This window comes from Sarcophilus harrisii, chromosome 4, assembly GCF_902635505.1.
Source record: "Sarcophilus harrisii chromosome 4, mSarHar1.11, whole genome shotgun sequence".
NCBI lineage: Eukaryota > Metazoa > Chordata > Mammalia > Dasyuromorphia > Dasyuridae > Sarcophilus > Sarcophilus harrisii.
The window spans coordinates 380,854,772-380,879,409 of NC_045429.1; the positions used below are offsets into that span (position 1 = coordinate 380,854,772).

Below are 24,638 nucleotides of genomic sequence, written 5' to 3' on the forward strand. Positions count from 1 at the left end.
ACACTAACATGTTGAATTTGAACTATGAAATGGGGACTGATCCCTTTTACATTAAATATGACAATATAATTCTGAACACGGTACAGTAACAGATGGAGGAAAGCACCACTTGAACAGCCTGCATTTGGAGAGAAAAAATATTCTAGAGGTTGATGAACCTCCCAAAGTTTTGGGGTAGTGTTAAGATGCCTTTGGTTCTGCTAAAATAAAACTTTCTTCAAAACATTTTGTTATGATAATAATCCAAATGTTATGCCAAGCTCTTCTTTATTTAAAAAAAAAAAAAAAACAAATCCAAAATAATACCATCTATAGATTGTATGATTATCTTGGAAAAATCCCAATAGCTGAAACACTTTATCAAGGAAAAAAAATTGCTTAATAATGCAGAATAATAACTGTTCTTTTAATGCAAATTTAAAGTACTTGTAGAATCAGGAACATGTCAGTGTAGTTTATATAGTTATTTCATCCTGGAAGTTTTAGAATTTAACTTCATCATGAGAATGTTAATATTGTTTCTCCTCAGTCAGCCTACTATTGAGTACCAATTATTAGTGTATTAAGCATTGCTTCGCTACAGAAATGGACAGCTTTTAATGTTTCAGTGCATCTGAGGACTAGTAAATAAATATTAATGCTGGATTTGCCCTTATACTATTCTGTTATAATCACAGAGTTAATTTCAGAAGTCAAAAGTCCATAGAGAGTTTCATGTGCAGTTTTTTCTTTGCTTGTATAGTCTGACAAGACCATTTTTTATTCCCCAAAGACAGCACATTAAGATGCAGCAACTGCTAAAAATGGATGACTGACAACTAGTTTCTTTGTTCTTCCTAGAGAATATTTATATCACCTTAGTACTTCGTAAAATTGTTTTCTGTTGATCTTTATTTCAGCTGGTTTCAGAAAACAACATACCTAGCTTCACAAAAAATAGAACTTCCAGCAAGTTCTTGGTATTATTTTCCTTTTCTTAATTACAGCTTCCTTCTGAGCCTTCTCTACATATTTGGTAAAATGAAAGCTTATAAAATTGTAGGTGAATTAAAAATGCAGAGTACAGACAAGATGCACCCGTTTCATGCAAAGCATAAGATTGTGACAAAGTTTTCAACTCTTAAACCACTTTATTCTAATTTCTAAGCATTTTTTTCCTCTACCATACTTGTTTATTAATCCAGTATGTCTTCTTTAGTGCCTAGGACAGAACCTTTCACACACAGTAAGTGCTCAATAAATGTTCATTGAATAAATTAAAGACATTCACTTTGATGCTTGTGAACCTTTTTTTTTTTTCTATTTCAGTTTGGACCAGCTGCTAAAATAACAAACTGCAAGGCAGGTGGCTAATCACCATATAGCTTCAACTTAAACATTTAAAACTTCATGTTCTAAACAGAAGTTCAAAAATGTAATTTTAAAATTACATGATAAATAGTTTAACTATGAAAATGAATCCATTTCTTCAGAGGAAAGGAAAGGAGATAGAATGGAAATATGTGGATCATCTGAGGGAAAAATCCCTATTTCCCAAATATAATTTATGCTTTCATGCCAATGTTAAGGAATTTTTCCCTTGAAGGTCTGTGAAAAGCAAAAGACAGAACCTAGGAATTCAGCATTTATTGAGAAGAACCCCCTCTGATATACTCTATTTGAGTAATCAGGCTTTATAGTAGATGTTACATGTGGTCCCCATATAGATAAATAGCTTTCTAGAAAGGCAAAGCCATGACCTTCCCTGATCTGCTTCTAAGATTCCAGATCAGGGTGACACTTAAAACTGTAAAAAGATAGTGACCCTATTTTACTCACTAGTAAAGAGCTGAGAAAGAGAGAATGAGAGAGTAGAGAAACTAAGTAGAGGGCATTTGGTAACTATGTCTACTAAATAGATAAATGATATTACATATTTGTAATATACAAACATGGATATATGTATATACACATATATATTTAACCTTATGATTTTCTGAGTTCTAATTACTAACCATAGCCATAAATTTCCCAAGAACTTAATCATAACTTTTTTCTCTGTTAGCCTGTGTAGGAAAGGGAATGTTTTTTCCTCCATATACTTATACAGGGTTATTGCATCTATATGTGGCTATAGTTGAAAGATCATAGATTTAGATTTGGAAAAGGCCTTAGATGTCTTTTGGTCTAGCTTTTCATTATTTTATGTTTAAAAAAAGTCCTTGAGAAGTTATATATGACTGCCCAAAGTTACAGTGGTAGAAAGTGGTAGAAGTTAGATCCTGTGATTTCCAAATTTAGGGTTTCTTCCATTTTCCAAATGAAATGTCACAACAAATGTTAGCCATTTGTTAAGAGAAAACAAAAGAAACAGAACAGAAACAAAAACAAAAACCCTGAGTGTATTAAGGAATTCATCCAAATCAGGATTCTTAAAGTAGGTTTTAGTTGCAACTATAGTAATGTCAGTTGACATTTAGATAGCACTTTGAAGTTTTCACAGGCTTTTACCTAATTTATTGAATATTTAGGTAAAAGCTCTCCATCGCCTGTCCTTATATTACTGTTCTAGATTACCTCATACTAATTCTTTACATCAAAGCTTCTTACTCTTATGTCATGGACCCCTCATGTATGGTGAAATCTGTGGTACCTTTATCAGAGTAAGTGTTATTACCTACATTCATAATTGAAAAAAAGGCTAATTTTCAATTAGAGATTAATGAAAGTAAAGACATAATTTTGTTTTCCTTCAAAATTCAGGGACTCCCTGAAATCTACCTATAGATCCTGTAAAGGTCTTTGAACCCCAGGTTAACCTTACATCTGCTTTTGTCAAGTGAAACTACTTTCTTACTTTTCTTAACATACCTGGTTGTTTGCTGTCTTTTCCTTTCTTAATTCTAGTAGTTGGAATGTCTTTCTCTTCCCTATACACCAATCTGAATCCTTCAAGACTAAACTTAAAGGCCACCTTTTTTCATAGAACTTTTTTTGATCACCCTAGTTGGAAATGAAGAATGCATGCAAATAGCTATAATATAGTACATCCATTCACGGATGCTACTCATTCGTCATTTATGGAGTATCAAATGGGTAATTCTAAAGTATTAGAAGAGTTCAAAGGGAAAGGAAAAGCACTGAATTCCAACTGGGATGATTTCTATTTGAGCATAAGCTTCTCAAAGACAAAAGATTTTTTCTTAGACTTTCTTAATTTCTACATAGCACTAATACTACTCCTGGAAAGAATAACTTATATACTGAATTGTATGACAATACATATTTCAGTTCATATTGAGTGTATTTTAAGGCTTTCACACTCTGATCCCATAAATCATGGTCTTTATATATTATTAAAGAGGTGTTACTTCTTAGTTATTTTTTAATAAGTTTGCAAAAGTTGTGTGTGATTTAAAATTGAATTTCCTTGAGCTATATTTTTATTTGATTGGAGCTATACTTTTTAATACCATTTTGTTTCCAGTTATCTTAAGAAACAATTATACTAAATTTCTATACATAAATATGCATCCAACTGTACTTGGGAAAAATATCAATAAAATAAGTTATATTTTATGTCATGTTTGCATTCTTGAAAACAGGAGGCAAGAGGTCTTAAAAGTTATTTACGTGTCATGAAGATTATCCCCAATACACTATTATAAAAATTAATCACATATTATGTACATCTTTGTAGACACACATGTATAGTCACAAATAGTTTAAATATAAAAATAGCAGTCATTTGGATCTCCAAGTTGTAAACTCCCTCAAGGCAAGGACAGTACTTTATATAGCTTTGTATCTTCCACAATGTCTTCCCTTCCTACATAGGATGCTCTAAAAATACTTATGATTGACTGTACTGTTTTCTTTAAGAGAAAAAAATTACAATTGGAAACATAATTGAAATGTTTTTATATAGTAGAAATGGAAAGCTACTAGCTTCCTTAATGGTGTAATACAAAATCTTGGTGAAATACAAAATTTCAGTTTGACTTGAAATTTCCTAGAATGTTTCCCCATGTTTCCTTTAAATCTCACTAATTTTGCTATTCTTTTCTTCTTTCCTTTTTTACTTTTTGCTACAAATGGAAAAAGAGGTTTTTACTTTATATGGTAATGGAATTTTTATTTACAATTTTTGTTTTTAGAATTCCTTTGACTTTTAGTTTTTAAAGGGTGCACATAAGATTCAAACACTTAAAAAAAAGACATTAACACATGAAAGGATCAAATTATTATTTGAACAGCATACTAAAGTAATGGTTTTTAAATGTTTTTCCATTCTTCTTACCATTTGTTGAGCCTAATTTGTCTGTTCTGTACCTAGTAACTGTTATAAAGACATGTTAATCTTAATCTCAATCAGCAGGTAAAATTATATCCCTTTCCCAAACAACATCTTTCTGAATCATTGTCTTAGTTCAAGAGAAAAGTTTTGTGTATGGGACCAGAGGACACTGACTGGCTTCTCTGAGTAGTCTGCTTTTTCAAGGACAGAGAATATTTTACTCTATTATTTCCAAGGGCAGCCCATTAAACTAGAATAGATTCTAGAAGGAACATGGACATATTCTTTCATTCTTTTTTGTGCTTTTCCATAGATATTCTTTTTTGTAAACAGTGAATGATAGACAACTTCCCATAACAGAAGGCAATAATGGCTTGATGTTATGAATTACGTCAATTAGTCAACAAGCATTAAGTGTCTACCAAAATTCCATCCAGATCACTTTATCTATGGCCCTGATAAGTAGATAACTAAACCATATTATTAGCATTTCATTGAAATAGCAATTGTCATTATCATGTATCAATAGTTAGAATACAATTTATTAATAGATTATTGGAGATCAATGTCCTCAAATTCTTGCTGATTTTCTTTGACATATTTTTCTGTCTTTGTTTACTTTGTATATAGCTCTTATTTTGCTTTTTATTTTAATCTTGAGATCTAATTTGAATCAGATAAAGAGAATAGCTTTGTTTATATTGACATTTGCTTTAAAAGAGATTATTTTCTTTTATTGTAATGAGAATAGGACATGTTTATTCATGGAATAGATTAGGGCTGGACTGGGTGGGGTAGCTAATAAGAAATTTTAGTTTGATTCTCTTTTGCAAGTAGGCCTTAGGTATTTTATTTAAAATATTATAAATTTCCAATGACTCTCCTCCCAGCCTAGCCCTAATCTGTTCCATATATAAATGTGCTATTCTCATTACAACAAAAGATAATCCATCTTGAAATATATTTAAAAGCATATTTCAAAGCAATATGTATCTAAATATACACACATATTTATATATGCATGTGCGCGCACACACACATATATGCATATATATATATTTTGACTTGCCTGTTCTTTGAAATTATATAAATCAGTCTATCATGGATATAATAATTGAGAATGAATTCTAATCATGCAATCATGAGGAAATACTAAGTTTTCTTACCAAGAATTAAAATTAAATCAGTGAAATCACAGGTCTGGACAACAAACAAGGAGAAACAAATAAATAAACTTCAATATGTTTCTAGCTGAAATTTTTCTTCTTTCCTCCTATATTTTGTTCAAGAATTTTCATCTGATGTTTCCATTTAAAATTAAGCTAATTTTTCTAGTATTCCTTTCATGAATAAATTAGTCAAAATGTGTCAAAATAATTTTAAATGGATATATGTGCAAGCAACGTCTTGAAGTCTGGAAATAGATGGCCTTGGTGCTGTTTTAAATTAAATGAGGCCTATTTTCCCTCCCCTCTCCAATAGCAAAACAGTCTGTCAAGAAGCCACAAAGGAAACAGACTGTTTCCCACACCTTCTCCTTCCCCCAACATATCCAACTTCCTCTAAATGATGCAGGTCTGCACTGTCTTACTCCCTCCTGTATATTGTCATAGCCAGCAAACCTAGTCTAGAATGGGATAAGTTCAAAATGTAGCAGAAGCATACTTTTCATCCCTGAGAGGACTCCTTTTACTGTTCCTTGGATCCTAATTTTTTAGGGTGATAAAAATCATCCCATAAAGCAATCAACTGATGATTTGAAGAATCACAGCAGAGGAAGAAAGAAGATTTTTCTCTTCTCCATACTTTAAAGAATATAGTGCTTGTGTCCTTTTCTAGCTCATAATTGAGAACAAAGTTCAGCTAAGAGAGATGGAACTAAAACTCTATAAAGATTTAACCCAGTGATACTAATTTAGAATATTTTTATTAAAAAAGAAAAAAATCAGATCTAAAATGTTATTTAAAGGTAAAGTAAATAATAAAAATAAAAAGGTGCTGAGCTTTTACCAAGTACTTAGTATGTCATAGGCACTGTATTAACCACTGGAGATACAAAGAAAGTTCCTGCAATCCAAAAACTCATATTCTGAGGGGGAAATGACAAAGAACCAATGAGGTGCTCATAGGCTATATAGATTATATAGAAAATTGTCTCAGAAGAGAACGCACTAGCAGCTAGAGAGACCAATAAGTACAGTTAATAAGCATTTATTAAGTATATACAATGTGCCAGGCACTGCATTAAGTGCTAGGAAGACCAAAAACAACAAAAGTTAAGAGTATTTGTTCTCAAGAAGTTCACAATGTAATGATGGAGACATCATGTAAATTATATACAAACAAGATATAGACATGATAAATTGGAGATAATCAACAGAGTGAAGGCATTAGTTTTCAGAGGATTGGGAAAGACTTCTCTGAAGAAAGTAAGGTTTGTAACTGAGATTTCAAGAAGTAAAAATGAGTAGGGAGAGAATTCTAGACATGAGGAAAAGCAAGTAAAAATGGTGGAGTCAGGAGATGGCATGTTTTTATATAAGAAACAACAGCGAGTTCATTGTTAGTGAACAATAAATATGTGAAGGGAATAATCGTGAGAAGATTTGAAAGATAGGAAAGGACCAGCTTACGAAGGTCTTTAAAAATCAGAAGATGTTATATTTGATCTTGTGGGCAAAGGGTATCCGGTAGAATTCACTGAGGTTATCAATCAGACTCATGCTTTAGGGTAACTGTTTGATAGCTGAGTGAGTGACAAATTAGAAGGGAATCTCCAAAAGACAGGAGTTCAGAGAAGATGTGGAAACTAAGAATATTCCCAACATAGGAGACATTCAGTGGAAAGAAAACATATAGAAAGGAGGGAAAAGCCATAAGTCAGGAGACATAGTGAACTGGAAAATGAGGCGTTATATGTCCACTACACCAAGTCCTTTGGAATTAGATCATAGAGTATATCTTATGGGGAGGTGGGGAGGAAGGATTCTGACAATTCAGTGTACCATGGTAAGACATTATCATTGTTAATATGTTTCAGTGTATCGAAATGCTCACCATCCACCAAGATAGGGATTGAAGTAACCAACCAACAAATAACATGTTGGAACCATGGGTAGAGAAGTGGAGTGTGCAGGGACAGGCTTTATAAGGAGCAGGGAAGGTAGTGTTGTTTAAAAGAGCTATATAACTTTTAGCTTTTCACCTGTCCCTAGGTTTTGAGAAATTAAATTTGAATACTGTTTCTTAGTTTTGCTTGGATATTGCTTCTGAGTAGCTACTCTGGCCCTTTGGAAAGATATTGAAAGCTCTGTATTCTATTCAGTAAGCTTTTACAGGGATGTTTTGAGAATAAAGGTAATGTATAAAAATTATAGGATCTAAAGTAAATGTTCTAAAAATTTTAGACATGATTATTGTAATAATAATTCAGATATCCTATTGCTATTAAACTCCTTCCACATATAGTAAATAAATGTTCATCCACAATATAGTTATCAAATCTATTTTACTTCAGGGTAGTTATGGACTTATTTAATTTTTTTTTTTTTTTAAAGTGAATAACAGTAGAGGGATGGAGGTAGAGAAAAGAGAGTCCATGAGCTTTCTTGATTTAATTTTTTTTGATTTCTTGCCTCGTTTTCTCATATTATTCCTTGTTACAGATTCTAAATGGACTTATGTATTTTTAAGAAAACGTTTTGCTGCCATTGATGCTAAAGTCTGTTTCACACAAATATCTAATTAGAAACTGTGCTATATGTTTAGCTAAGTGCTTTATGTTCAGCTCTGCCTTTCAGAAATTTCACTCTTAACAGAAATACTTTACTTTTAGTTTTTTTCCTATGTATGAGGCATTTTGTTTCCTTGTATTTCCATTAGAATTGAATTAGTTGACAGTGTATAGTTTAGAAAGTGTGGTATTCTTACTAATCAAAGATAAAATTCATTTGCTGAGGAGATAGACGGGGTGTCAAAACCATAGATTAACTCAATCAGATCCTGTACCCAATCTCATTTGCACAAACAATTATTTGCTAAAAGTGGAAGAAGAATGACAGCATGAGTCAACTCATGTAACTAATAAACTTTTTAGATTCTGTTTCATATGTTTGCTTTTCATTAAATTCAGGAATGGCTGCGACTGTGTTGTTGTGATTCAGTCAACATTTATTCCTATCTGTTTTTCATATACAAAGGCACGGGGATGCCAGAAAATAAACTGTTAACGGAGAATTAACTTCTTTGGCATGCTTTCATACTTATCTTCCAAATTAAAGAAAATGAAATGGGCAGAAACAGAGTGTAGATTACCTCCTTTTTGTCAAAAATGGTGGGAATTTGAAAATTAATAATAAAAAAGGGAACAGATGCAGTAACATGCCAGAGGGAGATTAATGTGGAGAGTAAAATCTGTGAGCAACAAAACTGAAGCAAACTGAATCAGTGGGAGGTGGTTGTACAATCAAAATCAGGATAAAAGAGAAATTACAAACAACCCTGCACTTGTCAAAGTAGTAGTAATGAAATCCTGACTCTGCCAGCAGTGAGAACCTGTGTTAGCACTTTGGGGTAAGGATGGTAGCCGGGTGCCAGGTAGGAGGGCAGTGTTAGGTTGCTGGGCAGCAGCCATCTTGTGTAGAACAGATGGCACTGAAAGCTGGCAGGGGAGGGGCTCCTTAGCAGAACTAATCAGACAGTAACAGATAGGGCAGCTGGGAAGACTGACCACAGAGAGGGAGTCTGCAGGGTAGCAGAGTGCCATGATGTTTGCAGTGGTGTGCCCATTGGTCTGAGATAAGACCTTGCAATGTCTTTTCAATGCATGAAGTATGCTTAGACTTAGTTATTTTAAAAATATCAGTTTTGTCATATCAAAATTGGGGTAAAACAAATTTACCATATCTGCATTTGGTTTTTGGACCTACCCTTCCCCTTCCCAAATGAGTTTTCAACCATGGTTTCCAAGAAACTTTTCTCTTTTCTATTCATTTAGTAGGGTAGAAAATGTACTACTACTACCCTGTTATATATACCACACAATAAATTACACAGAACATATTAAATGGAGAGTTGTCTTGCTTGTTATACATCAGGGAAATTGTCCTGGCAATATTGTGGTTAAGGTTGGAGAATACTTTTTTTTTGCTTTAATTCCTTCTGCATGTGTTTTACATAGTTGAGAACTAGTAAAGAATTGTAAAGTATAGGCATGTAATCTGATTTCTTAAAAAAAAAAAATTAATCTGAGTTACATTTAATTCAAAGCACTTAGTACTTTTTTTTCTTTTTCTTTAAACAATAGGTTGGATATTAAATAGAGTACATTAAATCTAAAACCTCAAAAAAGAGATTAGACAAAATGATTAAAAAATTCAAAAGGGACCTGAACCATGCAATAAAGTAATTATTTAGTATGATATTTTAAAATGTAGAATTGGGCATTAGTGCAGAAATTATTCCTTTCACAAAGAAATCCAAATCTCCTACATCTGTTTTTGAACTTGTATATTTCTTTTTTGCAGAAGGTTTATAGCTTGGTTCAATTTATTCATTTTTGAAGGGGGAGGGGAAAACATTACCGGGATGTGAAATAGGTGGTATAACATAGCCATATGCTATTTATGCAGCAGTTTCTGCAATAAATCTAATTTGGTGCTGTCAAAAAATTAGACTTATTTGATATAGCAGCACATTAGTAAATGATTGTGGCAGATTTAAAGTTGTCATTCAGTCTCTGCTTATTCCTAACAGAATCTTGCAAATCCTTTTCCCCCCTTGATCAACTCTATGAAAATGTCTCAGTTCTTTGTCCTGCAGTTCTGCAAATATTTCCACATCTGAAAAGGAGATCTTGCTTTAAGGTAATTGAGGAAGGGGGTGGAAGAATGAATTATCTCTATTCTTAACAGATTTTGTGAATGTAGAATCAGAAAATCAATAAAATGGAGGAAAAAAAATCATAGCTCTTTCCCTTACCTAGAACTCTTTCTAGTACAGCAGAAATGTTTTATCTCATGCAGTAGGCAGATCCATTAATTGCTCTGTTTTATTATAGTGGTGAGATGTATTAACTGACATCATAAAACTGTGTGCTGGTGTCGGAAGACAAATCTTGAAGAATTTGAAGGAAATCTGCTCCATATCTTCATCTGGCAGTGGCTTTCAGAATTGCTTTACCATCATGTATTAGGAGCTAACAGCAATGTTTCATTGGCTTTTGGTTGGCTCATTTGTGTAAAATAGTGCTTCAAGTATTAGTGTAAATTCTCAAAACTTTGACCAGTTTTATTTTTTTAATATCATAATAACTATGTGCTTTAATCAAATAAGATTAATACTATAGATTGAATTCCTAGATGATTTCATAACGTTATGTTCTTGTGTTATTTTTCTTTAGTATTTTGGGAACGAAAAAGATTTTAAAAAAAGATAGGGAGGGTGTGTGTGTGTGTGTGTATACATGTACATATATATGTATGTATATGTTGTATTGTATTAAACCGAGTGGCTTTTAGTTTCTTTATACTCCTATCACACGATTTTCCAAAATCTTTCTAACTTATAACAGGCATTATGTTTAATTAGAATGAAAAGTTCCCTCACAATTATTTAAGATGCCTTTATTGAAATTGTAGTTTGTTAATGATTCTTTTCTTTTGTACAGCAACAGAGACTCTTGAAAGTTGAAAGTAGTCAAATTTCTACTACCCATTCAGTGCAGTTCAGAAGCAGGTATCCAGGTAACCGTGCTCAAACTACTACTGAGAAAGATTATTCTTCTGGGAAGATCATTTAAAAAGTTAAAATTAAGAAAAAAACCACCAGATTTGCAAGAGGCAAATTAGAAAATAGTGTTAAAGTAGTATTCATTTTGAAACTGTATTCATGTGGATATAAATTAATTAGAAGTAATCTATTTAGAAATATACCTTTAAGAATTGTTTTATTGTTAGGTTAAAGTGCATATTTTTATGATATATGTGACCAATATATATTTGGAACAGTTATTAAAAATAAAAACACTAAAAAGAGTATTTCCTTCATTCAGATTAGTTGATTGTTGAATATCTTACTATTTTGCTTTTTTTTTTTTTTTAAGAATATTTTTATCTAATATTCCTGAAAGTTTTTAATTTTATATTTTATATTAAACAATAAATATTTCCTTATTCTGTACTTTACATTGAGCATTAAAATTTTAAAAAGCAAGAATTTGTTGATCATTTTTGAAGATTAATTCTCTTACTAATCTATCCTTCTCGGAGAATAGCAGTGGAAAGCCTTTTTTTTTTTTTTTTTAAATAAGTTATCATAGAATTTGGAAAATGTATTTGTTTCATTAGATACATTTAATATGAATGTTAAACTGTAATAAAGATTTAATCTTCACCACATGTAAAATATGAAACTGGATGTTTTCTCTTACAAATGAAATATCTTAATTCTTGATCTTTATAGTAAAAGGATTTTGTTAATCATTTTGGCAGATATTTTCCTCTGAAATAAATTTGTTTTGTTTATATCTTATATTAACTTTTTCAGATAAAAGAAATATGAAATATAGTATATTCTTTAATATATTTTCCTTTTTAAAGTGTACGTCTATCTAAGACACATGTAAATAATTCAGTAGTCTTTCTCACATCCTGTTTATGAAAAGATAAATGAATACTTGAATTGCTACTGATGACACAGAATCAACTCTGTTGACAATATAAATTGTGCCTCATTTATAAGAGTAACAGTACCTCTTTACTCTATTACACACCAATAATATTTCTTTATTGAGATGATGCATTCATTGTGACAATGTATTTTAAAATGTAATTTTTTTTCAAAGTGCTTACTGGTTAAACTAAAATGTGCAAAAATTTATTTATATGTTACAAGCTGATTCTTTCAAAGAAATAATGAAGATGTGAATTAAGAAGGAATTTGCTTTTGTTTTAATTCATTCTTTTTTTTTTTTTTTACATTTAAGGAAATTCAAAGTAAATGTTCTCACTGTAGAATTTTTTCTCTTGCTTGCTTAATTAACTAATGAAGTTATTTAATTTCTTAATTTAAACTATATAATATGTAGCATTTTATATAGTGTAAACTTAATTAAAATATTTGGGTTGTAGCTTAAATCTTTTCTTTATTTTGCTATTTGTGCATAGAATAAATATGCAATACTGAAAAGTGCAGATACATGGACAGAAAATGCATCACATCTTTCTGATCTTATACATGATCATTAAATACTATGTCTTACTACTTTGCCTCTAAATTATTTTCTTCCCAGACCCAAAAGTAATTTTCACAAGTACATAACAGTAGAGAACTTCATCTTCTGCTGGTTAGCAGAGGAGGATTTAAATCCATGCCGACAGTTCATTTGACAATGACCTTGAGGGGCTTTGCTTCTTGAGGAAGAAAGCAGAAGCTTGCGGTAAACAAAGTTCACTTCTGACAGATGGATTGAATGACAGAAAGGTTGCAAGTGCCAGAATAGCCCTGGCAGAGGAGGAAATGTTCAGTGGAATCCAACAGGAGAGGAGGTGTGAACAGGTGCAGGGTTGCTGACGGAAGGGGAACCAGATGGAAGGAGCCAGAGCCAGTTTATTTAAAGGAAAAGGCAGAAAACATTGAAAGGCTGTGCGATCAGTGGCTAAAAGTGTTCATAGAGGAAGGTAAAAATTCACAAAGCAAAACTGCACAGTGGGGTAGCTAGCACTTAGCATAATGGTAGTAATTTGTGAGTTTAGTTTGGAAGTTGCAATTGAAATACGTTCATCCTGGCTCTTGACATCATCAAGGATAGAAATTTGAAACTTGATTCTTTTGGGGGGAAAAAAGAAGATAAGCTCCTCTCTGTGTCCATTTGTATTATAATTCCATTAAGCAAATTCTCAATTTGGATAATACTGAAATTTGTCCTCAACCAGGAAAGGAAGAGACTTTACAATGAGGGTTAATAATCAAATCAAATGTATTTTGTGGGGTCTCAGATTTGTGCCACATATGGAAAACAAATTCAGCCACTGTTAGGTGACATCTGTAATATCTCAGCAAACTTGCATAGTATTAGTATATTGAACTTCATTGACTTTTTTGTTTTGTTTTGTTTTCAATTTGCAGAGTGTCATTTGCTATCTTCATTGGCATTATCTTATCTTAAAATATACTTCTTCCTGCCATGATTCTGCAGGTTAATTCCTGCTGCTGAGGCTGTCCTGATTTTCATTGACTCACAATGACCTGCCTTTAGGCAAACACCTGCAGATGCAAGTATGATTTAACACATAGGAAATGCTGAGACTTAGGAAGGACTTCTACATTTTCTTCCATCTATGGAAATTAAATGCTTTACACTTCAAACCAAAGCACTATTTACTCTTGTCCATTTGCCTCCTGTGACTATTGCATGGGACTCCCTCCACCACAGTTGAAACAAACAATCAAACAACACCAGTGAATGATGCAGAAAAAATAACTAAAATAGTAAATCTTTGCAAAAGATACAATGAAATAACAAAAGAGAATGTTTGTTTTACTTCAATACCTCCTCCATTTTGATCTACATTACTGCCAATGTCTGAGTACGCTTTTTGTAGAAATTAAATAGTTACAATGAATATACCAGGCAATAGCACACTTAACTTTTTTTTTTTAACTTCTCATATTTTATAACAGTGTGGTTGTTTTTTTAGCTGATTGTGTCCAACTCTCTGTGTGATCCCATTTGGGGTTTTCTTGGCAAAGATACTGGAGTGATTTTCCATTTCCTTATCCAGTTCATTTTGCAGAGAAGGAAACTGAGGCAAAAATGATTAAGTGAATTACTAGGAAGTATCTGAGGTCAGTATTTTAACTGAGGTTCTTCTGAAGCTGGGGATAACACTCTATCAGCACTATGCCACCTGACTGCCTGTTGTAACAGTGTAGGTAGGACAAATCTATTATTTGAGATAGTACAAATAATAGCCATAGTTCAGAAAAACCAACAGTTCATTTTTCCATTAATATTTTGTTATCTTACATTAGATATCCACCTACTCTTGTGAAGTCTATGGATATCAATTTTAAGTTATTTATAGAGGAGATACTTTGGGTCTAGATGATCATACTAACCAAATTTTCAAGGAAAAAAACATTTCTCCAGATGAAGAGAAATTCATATATTGTAATGCATATTCATTTAATCTAGTCCCATACTTTCTTTGACTTTTTATATCTGATAATTTCCCAAGGAGTTTTTATCTAACATCTAATCCTTCACAATTCATTACCCTAATAAAATCTATTGGCTCAAACCATTAATTGTTCAGCAAGGTCATTCATTTGACAGGGAGTTCAACTGGGGAGTCAGGAAGACCCAAGTTCAAATTCTGCCCTCATATATTTTCTAATCATGTTATCTTGGGCAAGTCACATAACATTTTCCAGCCTCAGTTTCCTCAACTTCAAGACAAGAATGATAGTAGACTTTATTTCACAGAGTTTTGAAGATCAAATAAGATAGCATATATATGGTGCTTTGCAAATTATAAAGTATTATTTAACTATTAGCTATTACAGTTATAATCTACTTTTCATAGTATAAAACTCTTCCATTAGAATGTCTGAGCTCCTTAAAGCACTCAATAATTCCTTATTACTTTAACACTGTTGGGTAAAAAGAACAACACAAAATTAACCTGCATTGAACAATGCACATTGTTATAAAGTTATAAAGGGAGAGAATGACAAATAGAGATTTGTAGAGAAGTAAAGGTTTATGTTAAGGTTGAGGTGTGCTATTTCTGTGATAAGATGTGCAATGTTCAGACCTTAGTATTGCATGTTCAATTGGGTGCTCAGAATTTTTGAATAATAGACTCGAGTCTGAAACAATTTTCAGCTACATACATGATGTCAGACATTCAAAGGAAAATTATAGTTTCAGCCTAACATTTATTTAAATGTTTGGTCTGCCTAATGCCAGTAAGTCATCTCTTTTTCACTCCAATCAGATAAATACAACCATAAAGGGTTTTTTTTAAACCTTATAAAATCTAAGAGTTTTCAAACTAAATATATATTAGGAATAAGTTCTAGTTCATGTAAAAAGGAATTAGGTTTAAGACTGGAAATGACCTTAGAGGTCTTATAAGTTGACTTTTTCATTTTATAGAAAAGGATGCTGAGACCCTGAGAGAGATTCGGGGATTTATACTTATCATATAAGTGATAAGTAGAACTGAGCTTTTAACCCAAGTCATAACAATAAGTGTGTAATTCTGGGTCTGGTGCTGGAAAAGACAATCTAGTCCAACCACTTCATTTTGCAAATGAGTTCACTGAGGCCTAGAGAACTTGAGAGGTTGGCCCAAGGTTACACAGGTAGTAAGCATCAGAGATAGGATTTGAAATTAAGGCTTTGGGCCTTAACTCTAAGTTAATTTATCTTGAAAAAACTGGCAGATGCCTATGCAATTTATTTGCTCCTTTTTTTAAAATATGGTTTCTCAGCCATAAAATTAATCTAATTTCCTTGCCCCTTTTTTATCAATATGTATTCTTTTTTTCCCCCTGGTTTTAAGTCTTTATCTACAAGGCTCCATCCTTTAGATTACAGTATTGTCAAATCAAGAAGTTTACAAGTACAAACTTATTATGTGCCAGGCACTGTGCTAAATGCTGGGAATACAAAGAAAGGCAAAAAATAGCCCTTCCCTCAAATAACTAATGTTCTTATATCTTGTAGTGGAGATAATACATATTCAACAATAACTACAAGAAATGATGGCAACATTCAAGGAAAAAATAGTAATTCTGAGGATAGAAAGAGCACCATGAATGAGAAAACATTAAAGAAGGAAGAGTAATATTAAAAAATAGGAACAAGAAACATCAGATATATTATGAATATAGATATGAATACATGAAACTCTTAAGTGGAGAGTTAGAATAATATGAAAACAAATTATTGTTTATTAGTATCTTCTCTGATCAAGCAGACATTTTTATATCTTTGATTAATTATAGTCTTACTTATGAAAAGTTACTGAAAATTAACTTATCAGGCACTAAGAAAAAATCTTCTTCAAGATAAAGTTAGGTGTTAAACCCTCCTTAAAGCTTTCCTTGATTCAATCTTACAAAAGTTATCACTGTCTCCTAACTATCTAGGAGATATTAATTCTAAGGATTCCAAAGATTAATTCTAGGAGAATTAATTCCTAATTAATATAGTCTATTCACTTGTCTTTTAGCATACCCATTTTGAATTGCCATCTCATTGAAAGCACCAGTACCTCTGTCATTTGTCATCTTTTTTATCCCCCCAGTGTCTGGCACAGTATGTTGCATACAGTGAGCACTTAATAGGTGTCAATTTAATTGAACTTGGATTTCTTTCACAATGTGACTCATTGAATATTGCCTTAAACTAAAGAGCTGAGATAATAGGATATGTGTTGGATTTGATATTCTGGAAAATAACTGTTAGAACTGCTAGATACTTGAATTCAATGGCATAAATTAAAAGTCTAGAGCTCAAAGTAAAACTTTAAAGTGATTCCCTATTTACCTCTCCTCTTTCCTTCCTCCATACATAAATACTTTCTCCATGCATCATTTCATGAGGTTTGAAGAATAAGGGGCCCTTTAGGTGTTTTTAACACAAATAATGATCTTCTAATGATCATAAACTGTGGATTTATTGTGATAGTTTCTATCAGTTCTTAATCTATTTCAATTTTTTCCTTCTTTTGTACTACTTTCTGACAAAACAACTACAACAAATTTCATAAATTTGAAACCATCCACCAATTGCTGGAATTCCATATTTTGTGCCAAGATAGTGAAATCACTGAAAGCCAACAAAGGGAACAAATTAGTTCACTGGATAGGGATAGCTAACTAATTTGACTGACAGACTGATTGACAAAAAGTGAACTGTTTGGATTTCTTGATTCAGCTTGAAAGCCATAGTTGAACATCAAAAATAGCCACTTACTGTCATCCCTAGTAGAAACTAGCATTGATATGAAAATGATTACTAGAGATAAGAGGGGAAAAATCTATGGGGAAAATCTTTCAGATAGCCTGTTATTTCACATTTAACAATTTCAGACAGTTATATGATAAATATATCAGCAAATGATAAAGATTTTCCAATTAAGTGTATATTAACTTATTAGGGGTCTGCAATCCATGTACATAATTAGAAAATTTCCTATGATTTGCCAGCCAAACTGTATGGAATAATTTTTTTCATGCATTTCATAACTTAATTTGCTGGTATAAACATATATTTGGAGGAATTTGTTTCAGAAAAAATCTATTTACCAAAAAACTGTTTTCTTGTATCATCTACATCTGTATAATAGGGTAATACTATTTTAGCTGTTTTTAGTTTTATACCACTTGCCTTTGTTTCTCCTTTCTTTTTTCCTTTCAATTTTCTATTGATGAATTCTATTTATTAAAATCTATCTTTAAAACTGATTTTAATGGTGACTTTAAGATGATTTACCTAAGGAAAAACAGGGTGAGTGGTCCATACCCTTCATCCTGCTGCTGGAAAGGTTGAGACTGGCAGATCTCTTGAACTTGGGAACTACAGCAGGCTAAGTGTCTGCACACTAAGCTCAAAGAGAGAGAGAGAGAGAGTAAAGAAAGAGGAGGAGGAAAAAAAGAGAAGGTAGTTTGAAGCTTCCTTGCTGATCTGCAAGAGGTAAGTTCATGAGCAACCACTAAATTTCTAGTTTGAATAAGATAGGGAAAGCCTGTCTCAAAATAAAACAAAATGAAATTATTAACTTCTTTGATATTTAAACTTCTCATATATCTATGTGATGCTTTTATATGCATAGCATCAGTTGAAGTCAAAGACCATTGGGTTGGCTAACTACGTGACCTTGAACATGACTCTTAATTTCTCCAAGTCTCACTTTATTTTTCTGTAAAATTAAGAAGTTGAACTAGGTGATCTCTGAGTCCTTCTAACCCTAAAATTTTATGACTAGTTCAATAACTTTGGTTAAAGACAAATTCTCTAAGAAATAGATTTTATGGGATTTCAAGTGATCTCTATGCAAATTTCTCCTTGTTTATTCCACAATTTGCACAGAGGTCACTTGAAATCCGAAAACATTGTTTTCATGAAGGAAGTATGATATTCACAGTGGAAGGAAGATCATTGGACTTGTAGAACAACAAAAAGAACAATGGACTTGGGGGTCAAAGATTAAGTTCAAATCTAGCCTTTTCATTTACTACAGGCTTCACTTTAGGCAAGGCTGTGAACCTTTCAGTTTTTCAGTTTACTGTTCTGCAGAATGGTTGGATTAGATGATCTCTGTCTCTTTCAGTTCTCAATCAAAAATTGAGAAAGATTTCTTTAAAAACACTTCTCTCCAACAAAGACAATGGAACTTCCTCATTTGGATTCCAACATCACAGTATCCAGTATGACATATATGGAAATGACACTAAAAAATTGCCAAGATGACAAGAAATCCTGGATTAGTTCAAGTATACTCAGAAAGCATTCTTGGTAAAGATGACCCAGCTATGAGAATTTTGAGAGATGAATTCTTAAGATATCTGAAGGGAATGGGAATATACCAAAAGTGGGGGGCAAAGTCTCAAAATTTAGTTCTTCCATACACACCCCCCAAAAGGAGAACTGATGGAGAAAATTATGGAGAAGTTTACATATTCCTGTTTTGTAAAATTTTAAATGAAAATATCTTTATCCATAGATTTTATCCATGTCAAGGAGAGATCCTTTAAAAAAAGATTTAAGAAGGCTCTCTCACGTGATACAACTTTCTAGTCACACAATTGACTGAAAAGTATACTGAATACAAGATCTCACTCTTCTTGTTGTATACAGCCTTTACAATTCTCTTCCAATAAGATATCTTCATATGCATGTCAAAATCAAGTGATTTTGATATGACAGTAGGGAAAACTTTTATTTAGAACAATTTAACTTCCTTAATGACCACAAAACATTTATATTTTAGCCATATTTCTGCCAAAATATTTTGGCATTTTGAGAAGTAAATTTCATATATTTGGAAAATTTTATATCTAAAAATTCCTCTGTAAGATGTTGCTGTAGTAGTTATGATAAAATAGTTATTACAAAGTACATTTATTATTTTTACCTCATTCTATTGACAGGGAGGACATATTCTTATTTTCTTCCTATATGATTTTAATTTCTTTTGCTAAGTCAATATGTTTTAGAAACTTTTTCCTCCATGTAGTTTTAAGATTAAGTATTCAGTATGACTGAATACGATTCAATACACACATGCATACATATATATATATATATATATGTGTGTGTGTGTGTGTGTGTATTTAATTTTTTTTAAGTCAGCACAAATCTGCCTTATCTCTTTCCTCCAATTGAGAACAAAAGAAAAACAAAAACCTTGTTGCAAACATGTATAATCAAGCAAAATCAATTTCACATTGGATATGTGTGTTCTCATACGTGTGTATATATATGTGTGTGTGTCTATATATTTTATTCTGTACTCTTGAGTCCAAGGATTTTTTTTAGTTTGCATTTGTTGTCCCAAGGATTTTTCACCTATTCATTTTTTAAAAAGATAAATTTCTGATTTCTGATTGTAATCACCTAATTATAGCGTTCTAGCTGTGATATATTTTATCATTTTATTACATAAATATGCATGAATCAAGTTTATTTCTGCAATAAAATATTTCTTGCCATAAAATAATTAGTATAAATCTATACAGTATTATATTGAAAAAGGAAAATCCCTGAGACATTTGAGTTTCAGTAGTCACAATTTTGTATTATTTCACTGTGATTACTATACATATCCCTTGAAAAAAATATCATAAAATGCATTTCCCCAGTGTTATTAGATTTAAATGTGCTCATCTGAGTAATTATCAGAGGAAATAAAGAAAACTGGTATGAAGTTTTCTCATAAGAGAAAAACAAGGACTAAAGAATGAAAAAACCAAATCAAAGCAAACAGAGAAATTTCTACTACTTAAAAGTGAACAAGAGACATCACTTTCAGTTTTGGCATATTTTGGAGGGTTAATGGAAAAATCACTAGCCTTTTAAGGAGAAGATCTAGCTTTGACTTTTTTACTGTGATGCTTTTGTTATCTTTTTTAGCTCTTACCAATAAAGGAAATAAGATATAGTGATATAGCAGATAGAGTGCTGGGCCTAGAGTTAGGAAGACTCACCTTTGTGTGATCTACTAGTTGTGTGATCCTGGACAAGTCACTTAACCCTGTTTGCCCCATTCCTCATCTGTAAAAAGAAGGAAATAGCAAATCTTTCCAGTTTCTTTGCCAAGAAAAACCCCAAATAGGGTCACGAAAAGTCAAGAAACATAACTGAAATGACTAAACAACAACAAGAAGGAAATAGGCTGCTTCAGCTTTTAGACAGATTGTAAAGAATTTTAGTAGAAGCTTAAATGGTTCCTTCTCAAGGACATTGTGGAGGGGAAACCCTTTTCAGGTACAGATTGAACTAAGGCTTTCTGAAGTCCTTTCCAATTCTGAGCTTTTGTGGTTCTCTGCTTAATAGTTATGTGGTCCTGAGCAAGGACTCTCTACTTACCAAGCCTTAGTTTTTTTACAGGTAAGATGAGGATAACAGGGCAGCTTGTGTCTCAGGGTTCTTATGGGTAAAGAGGTGTGCAAAATTTTTTGTTGTTATAAAAAAAATTTAGGAATGTGTTCAGTCAGTCATTCCTATTCTTCCCTATTTAGACAGTTGCTAACTACTCACTTTTCCCCTTCTATTTATAAACTTACTCAGGTCTACCTTTAAAACATTGCATTTGGCCCTCTTATCTCTGCAAAATGTTCCTCTATGGATCTCTTCTCTAATTATGAAGTTACTAGAATACTTTACACTCACTGCCTCTGCTTCTTCCATACCCAAGTCACTTCTCAGTCTTTTATATAATCTGACTTCCTCTCATATGCACTTCTTCTTTCACATAGCCATAGTCCTAGTTGAGATCTTCATCATTTCTCATCTGACTTACTATATTAGTCTCCTAGCTGATCTTCCTGTGTCTCCTTTCCTTAACATTTTCTTGTAGTTTCCCATTGACTTTAGGACAAAATTAAAACTCCATACTCTGTTTAAGGCCCTCCCCAATTGATCTCCCTCTTTTCTTTTCAGATGTATTCTCCTTCAAAAAAAAAAAAAAAATAAGGAAAGACCAGATATACTCTATTTCTTAGCCCAATTGTACTGCAAATTGAATTGAATTTAGGGGCTCCCTCAAATTAATACTCTTATCCTGCTCTCTCCATGTATTTTTATAAGCCATCCCCCATGCCAAGAACTCATTCCTTCCTCATTACTACATCTCAGAATCCTTAACTTCAAGTTTCATTGCGGTTGCTCCCTTCTCAGTGAAAATTTCCCTGATTTTCCTCCACTTTTTCATATAATGTACTTGTTTGTGTATTTATTACATTCCAGTGCACTGTAAGTTGTTCTTGGTTAAAGACTATTTGATGGTTTTGATCTTTGTATTTTTACTCATAGCACAATGTTGGACAATGCTGGTTGAATTAAATAGAATTGTAAAGTTACAAAATATTATTTTGTTCTTGTTTTCTACACTTGAATTAAATTTAAGCTACAAAATAAGAAGAAATCTAGCTACACATGTGGAATACACTAAAACTGCTTAGAAACACAGTAATATAGACTAGAAGTTATTTTCCCTTTCTTTCATTGCTCTTGTGTTACCCCTCAGATATCTGGGTAAATTGTATGAATCTTATCTTTAAGTAAAAGATCCTCATGAATGAATGTAGTAATGATTTAATCAGTCAGAACTCCAATTAGTACTCAGCTGCACCTTTCTAAGATATCTTCATTGCTTATTATAGAAGTACTAATACCTATAGAGGAAAAATACTAGCAACATTGGTCCTCATTTCCATATTGTCAATATCTATATGTGTGCTGAACTTCCTTTTACTTGAAATATAAAATTTCCAAAGGTTTTAGACATTCTAGGACATAGTTATTTTTACAATAGAGATAGGAATGTCTTTGTTTTGCTCCTGCATGACTTTTTATTTGCTGTTTTTATGAGAAAAGGTGTCCTTCTTGTCTCTATTTCCTGCTGCTTTTCCTGGTAGTGACACATTGCTGACCTGATAACGCATTTCTGAAACATTGAATCTGAAACACTGACATACTTCTTAGTGATGGAAATAGAAATTATTTACTCTAGGAAATCTGTGTGTTACTGTTAAATCATTTGCATACTGGAGGAAGGAGAGGTTACAGAATTGAGTTCCCATGTGTTTTCCTACTCTCCACCTCCCCATGTTTCCATCTCTGCTCAAATAAGAGGAAAATGTACCCTTGCTAATAGTATAAACAGAATTTTCCCCCCTGAAAGCAATAAATTTAGTGTTCTATCCATAAAATAGTGTTTTTTCCCTTCTGCAAAATCTCCCAAGTTAATTTGTAGATATGAATATGGTGGTCTTATCTAGTCCCCTTTTCTTTAAGGTAACATGCCTAAACTCCTAAAATAGAGTCTTCTGAACATCAGGGTGTCATCTATTACAGTCTATTTCAGTGTCTGTCTTAGTTTTATGAAGTTTTTTCTTATGTTTTCTTATATATTATATATCATGTGTATTATATTTCATCTCAAATTTTTTTTTGCTGCTTTTACAGCAGTATGATGTAGCATTCAAAAAGCATTGTATTTTGAATGTCAAGAACTGGATTTGAGATACGGCTTCAACACTTACTATTTGTCTGCTATTGCATCACTTGTTCTTTGTAGACCTCAATTTCCTCATATGAAAAAGAGGATATATGTTCTATCTACTTAATAAGTTGGTTGCATGAAAAGCATCTGCTTTGTAAAATTTTATGTTTGCATGAATGATTATTATTTTCTAAAACCCCATCCCATTTCTATATATTGCTTTGAAATATAGAAGTTGGCAAGCTTGGCCCCATAGATGAGAAAATGTACCTCCCTCTTTTGAGGATTTAGAGGCTCTGAGTGAGGAACATTGCCTATACAGCTCAGCTGATGTGATAGTTAGTTTACTTCAGTTTTTTTTCCTGCTTTTTTCCCCCTCTCTTTTTTTATCCTTGGGGACTAGGTTTTTTGTTTGTTTGTTTGTTTTTTTGGTCTAGATATAGGAGGGTGGGAGGGATATATTTAGAAATGAAAGGGATGTAACAACAAAAGATATAATAATTTCATAAAAATGTGGAGGTTAAATTAGTTTTCAAATAAGGAATGATCATTTTTTGGCTTGTGTATTTCATATCTACTATTAATAGATCTTAGTTTCATGTCAGCTTTTTAAATAATAATTGACTAATGTGCAGTTTGTGGTCCATTATGACAACCTAAGCTTTTTCTTCCTGGTTTGACTTCTTCCCTTCTGGCCACAGGATGAGAGAATTAATATCCATTCACTAATAAACTGAATAAAAAGCATCAGCTTGACTAAAAATAAATGCCCTTTTGTTTCATTCAAGTAGAAAATCATCTTACAATTAAAAATGAATAAATTAAAGTATTTTATAGGCTACTTTAAGAACAAAGTTATAGGTATTTGTGGTTTCATTATAATTGTAGACTAATTGGTACAAAAGAACAAGCTAATGATCTTGAGATTTAGATTACAGGCCTGACCTTTGGAAAATTGAAAGATATGAAGTTTGTCATCAGAATACTGCAATCTCTCCTCCTTTTGTAACCTTCTGTACTTCTTTAAGCAACCTTCCATGTGTCCAAAGATTCATTGTTGTTCTATTCTCTTGTCTTATAAATCTGCTCTGTGACATAGTGGATAAAGCATTAGCCAGAAATCTGGCCTCAGACACTTAGTAGCTATGTGACTCTGAATAAGTTGCTTACCCTCAGTTTCCTAAACTGTAAAAAGGGAATTATATTAATATCTACCTCCTAGTGTAATGAGAATAAAATCACATAATATCTATAAAGTGCTCTGCAAATCTTAAAGAGATATTATATACCAGATTGAATAGATGACATATTGGCTCTATATTATCTGGGTATCAATTTGGAAAAGAGCTGATGAAACTAATTCATACCAAGAGGGATGCCTGAAAATTGATACAGTATACTGTATTTTTAAGGTAAATGATTTATGAACCTTTTCACTTCAGGGAATTAATTTCCATTGGTAAGATTTCAGGTATCACTGATAAGCTAGTGGGGTCCTATTTTTGTGAGTTAGAGACCTTTCTTAGGATTCTCAGATCATATGTCATTCCCATTTATGTAAAAGATTATCCCTGTCAGGATGTTTCCTTATTCCTCATTGTAAAATTTTAAGAAAAAAAATT

At 32.3% G+C, this 24,638-nt stretch overlaps 1 protein-coding gene across 9 annotated transcripts in view; it reads left to right on the forward strand.

Annotated features, from left to right (window-relative positions):
- The window catches only part of SDCCAG8 (serologically defined colon cancer antigen 8), a 270,874-nt gene that overhangs the window by 128,236 nt on the left and 118,000 nt on the right, over positions 1 to 24,638 (forward strand). The gene's annotated exons all lie outside the window — the stretch shown is intronic.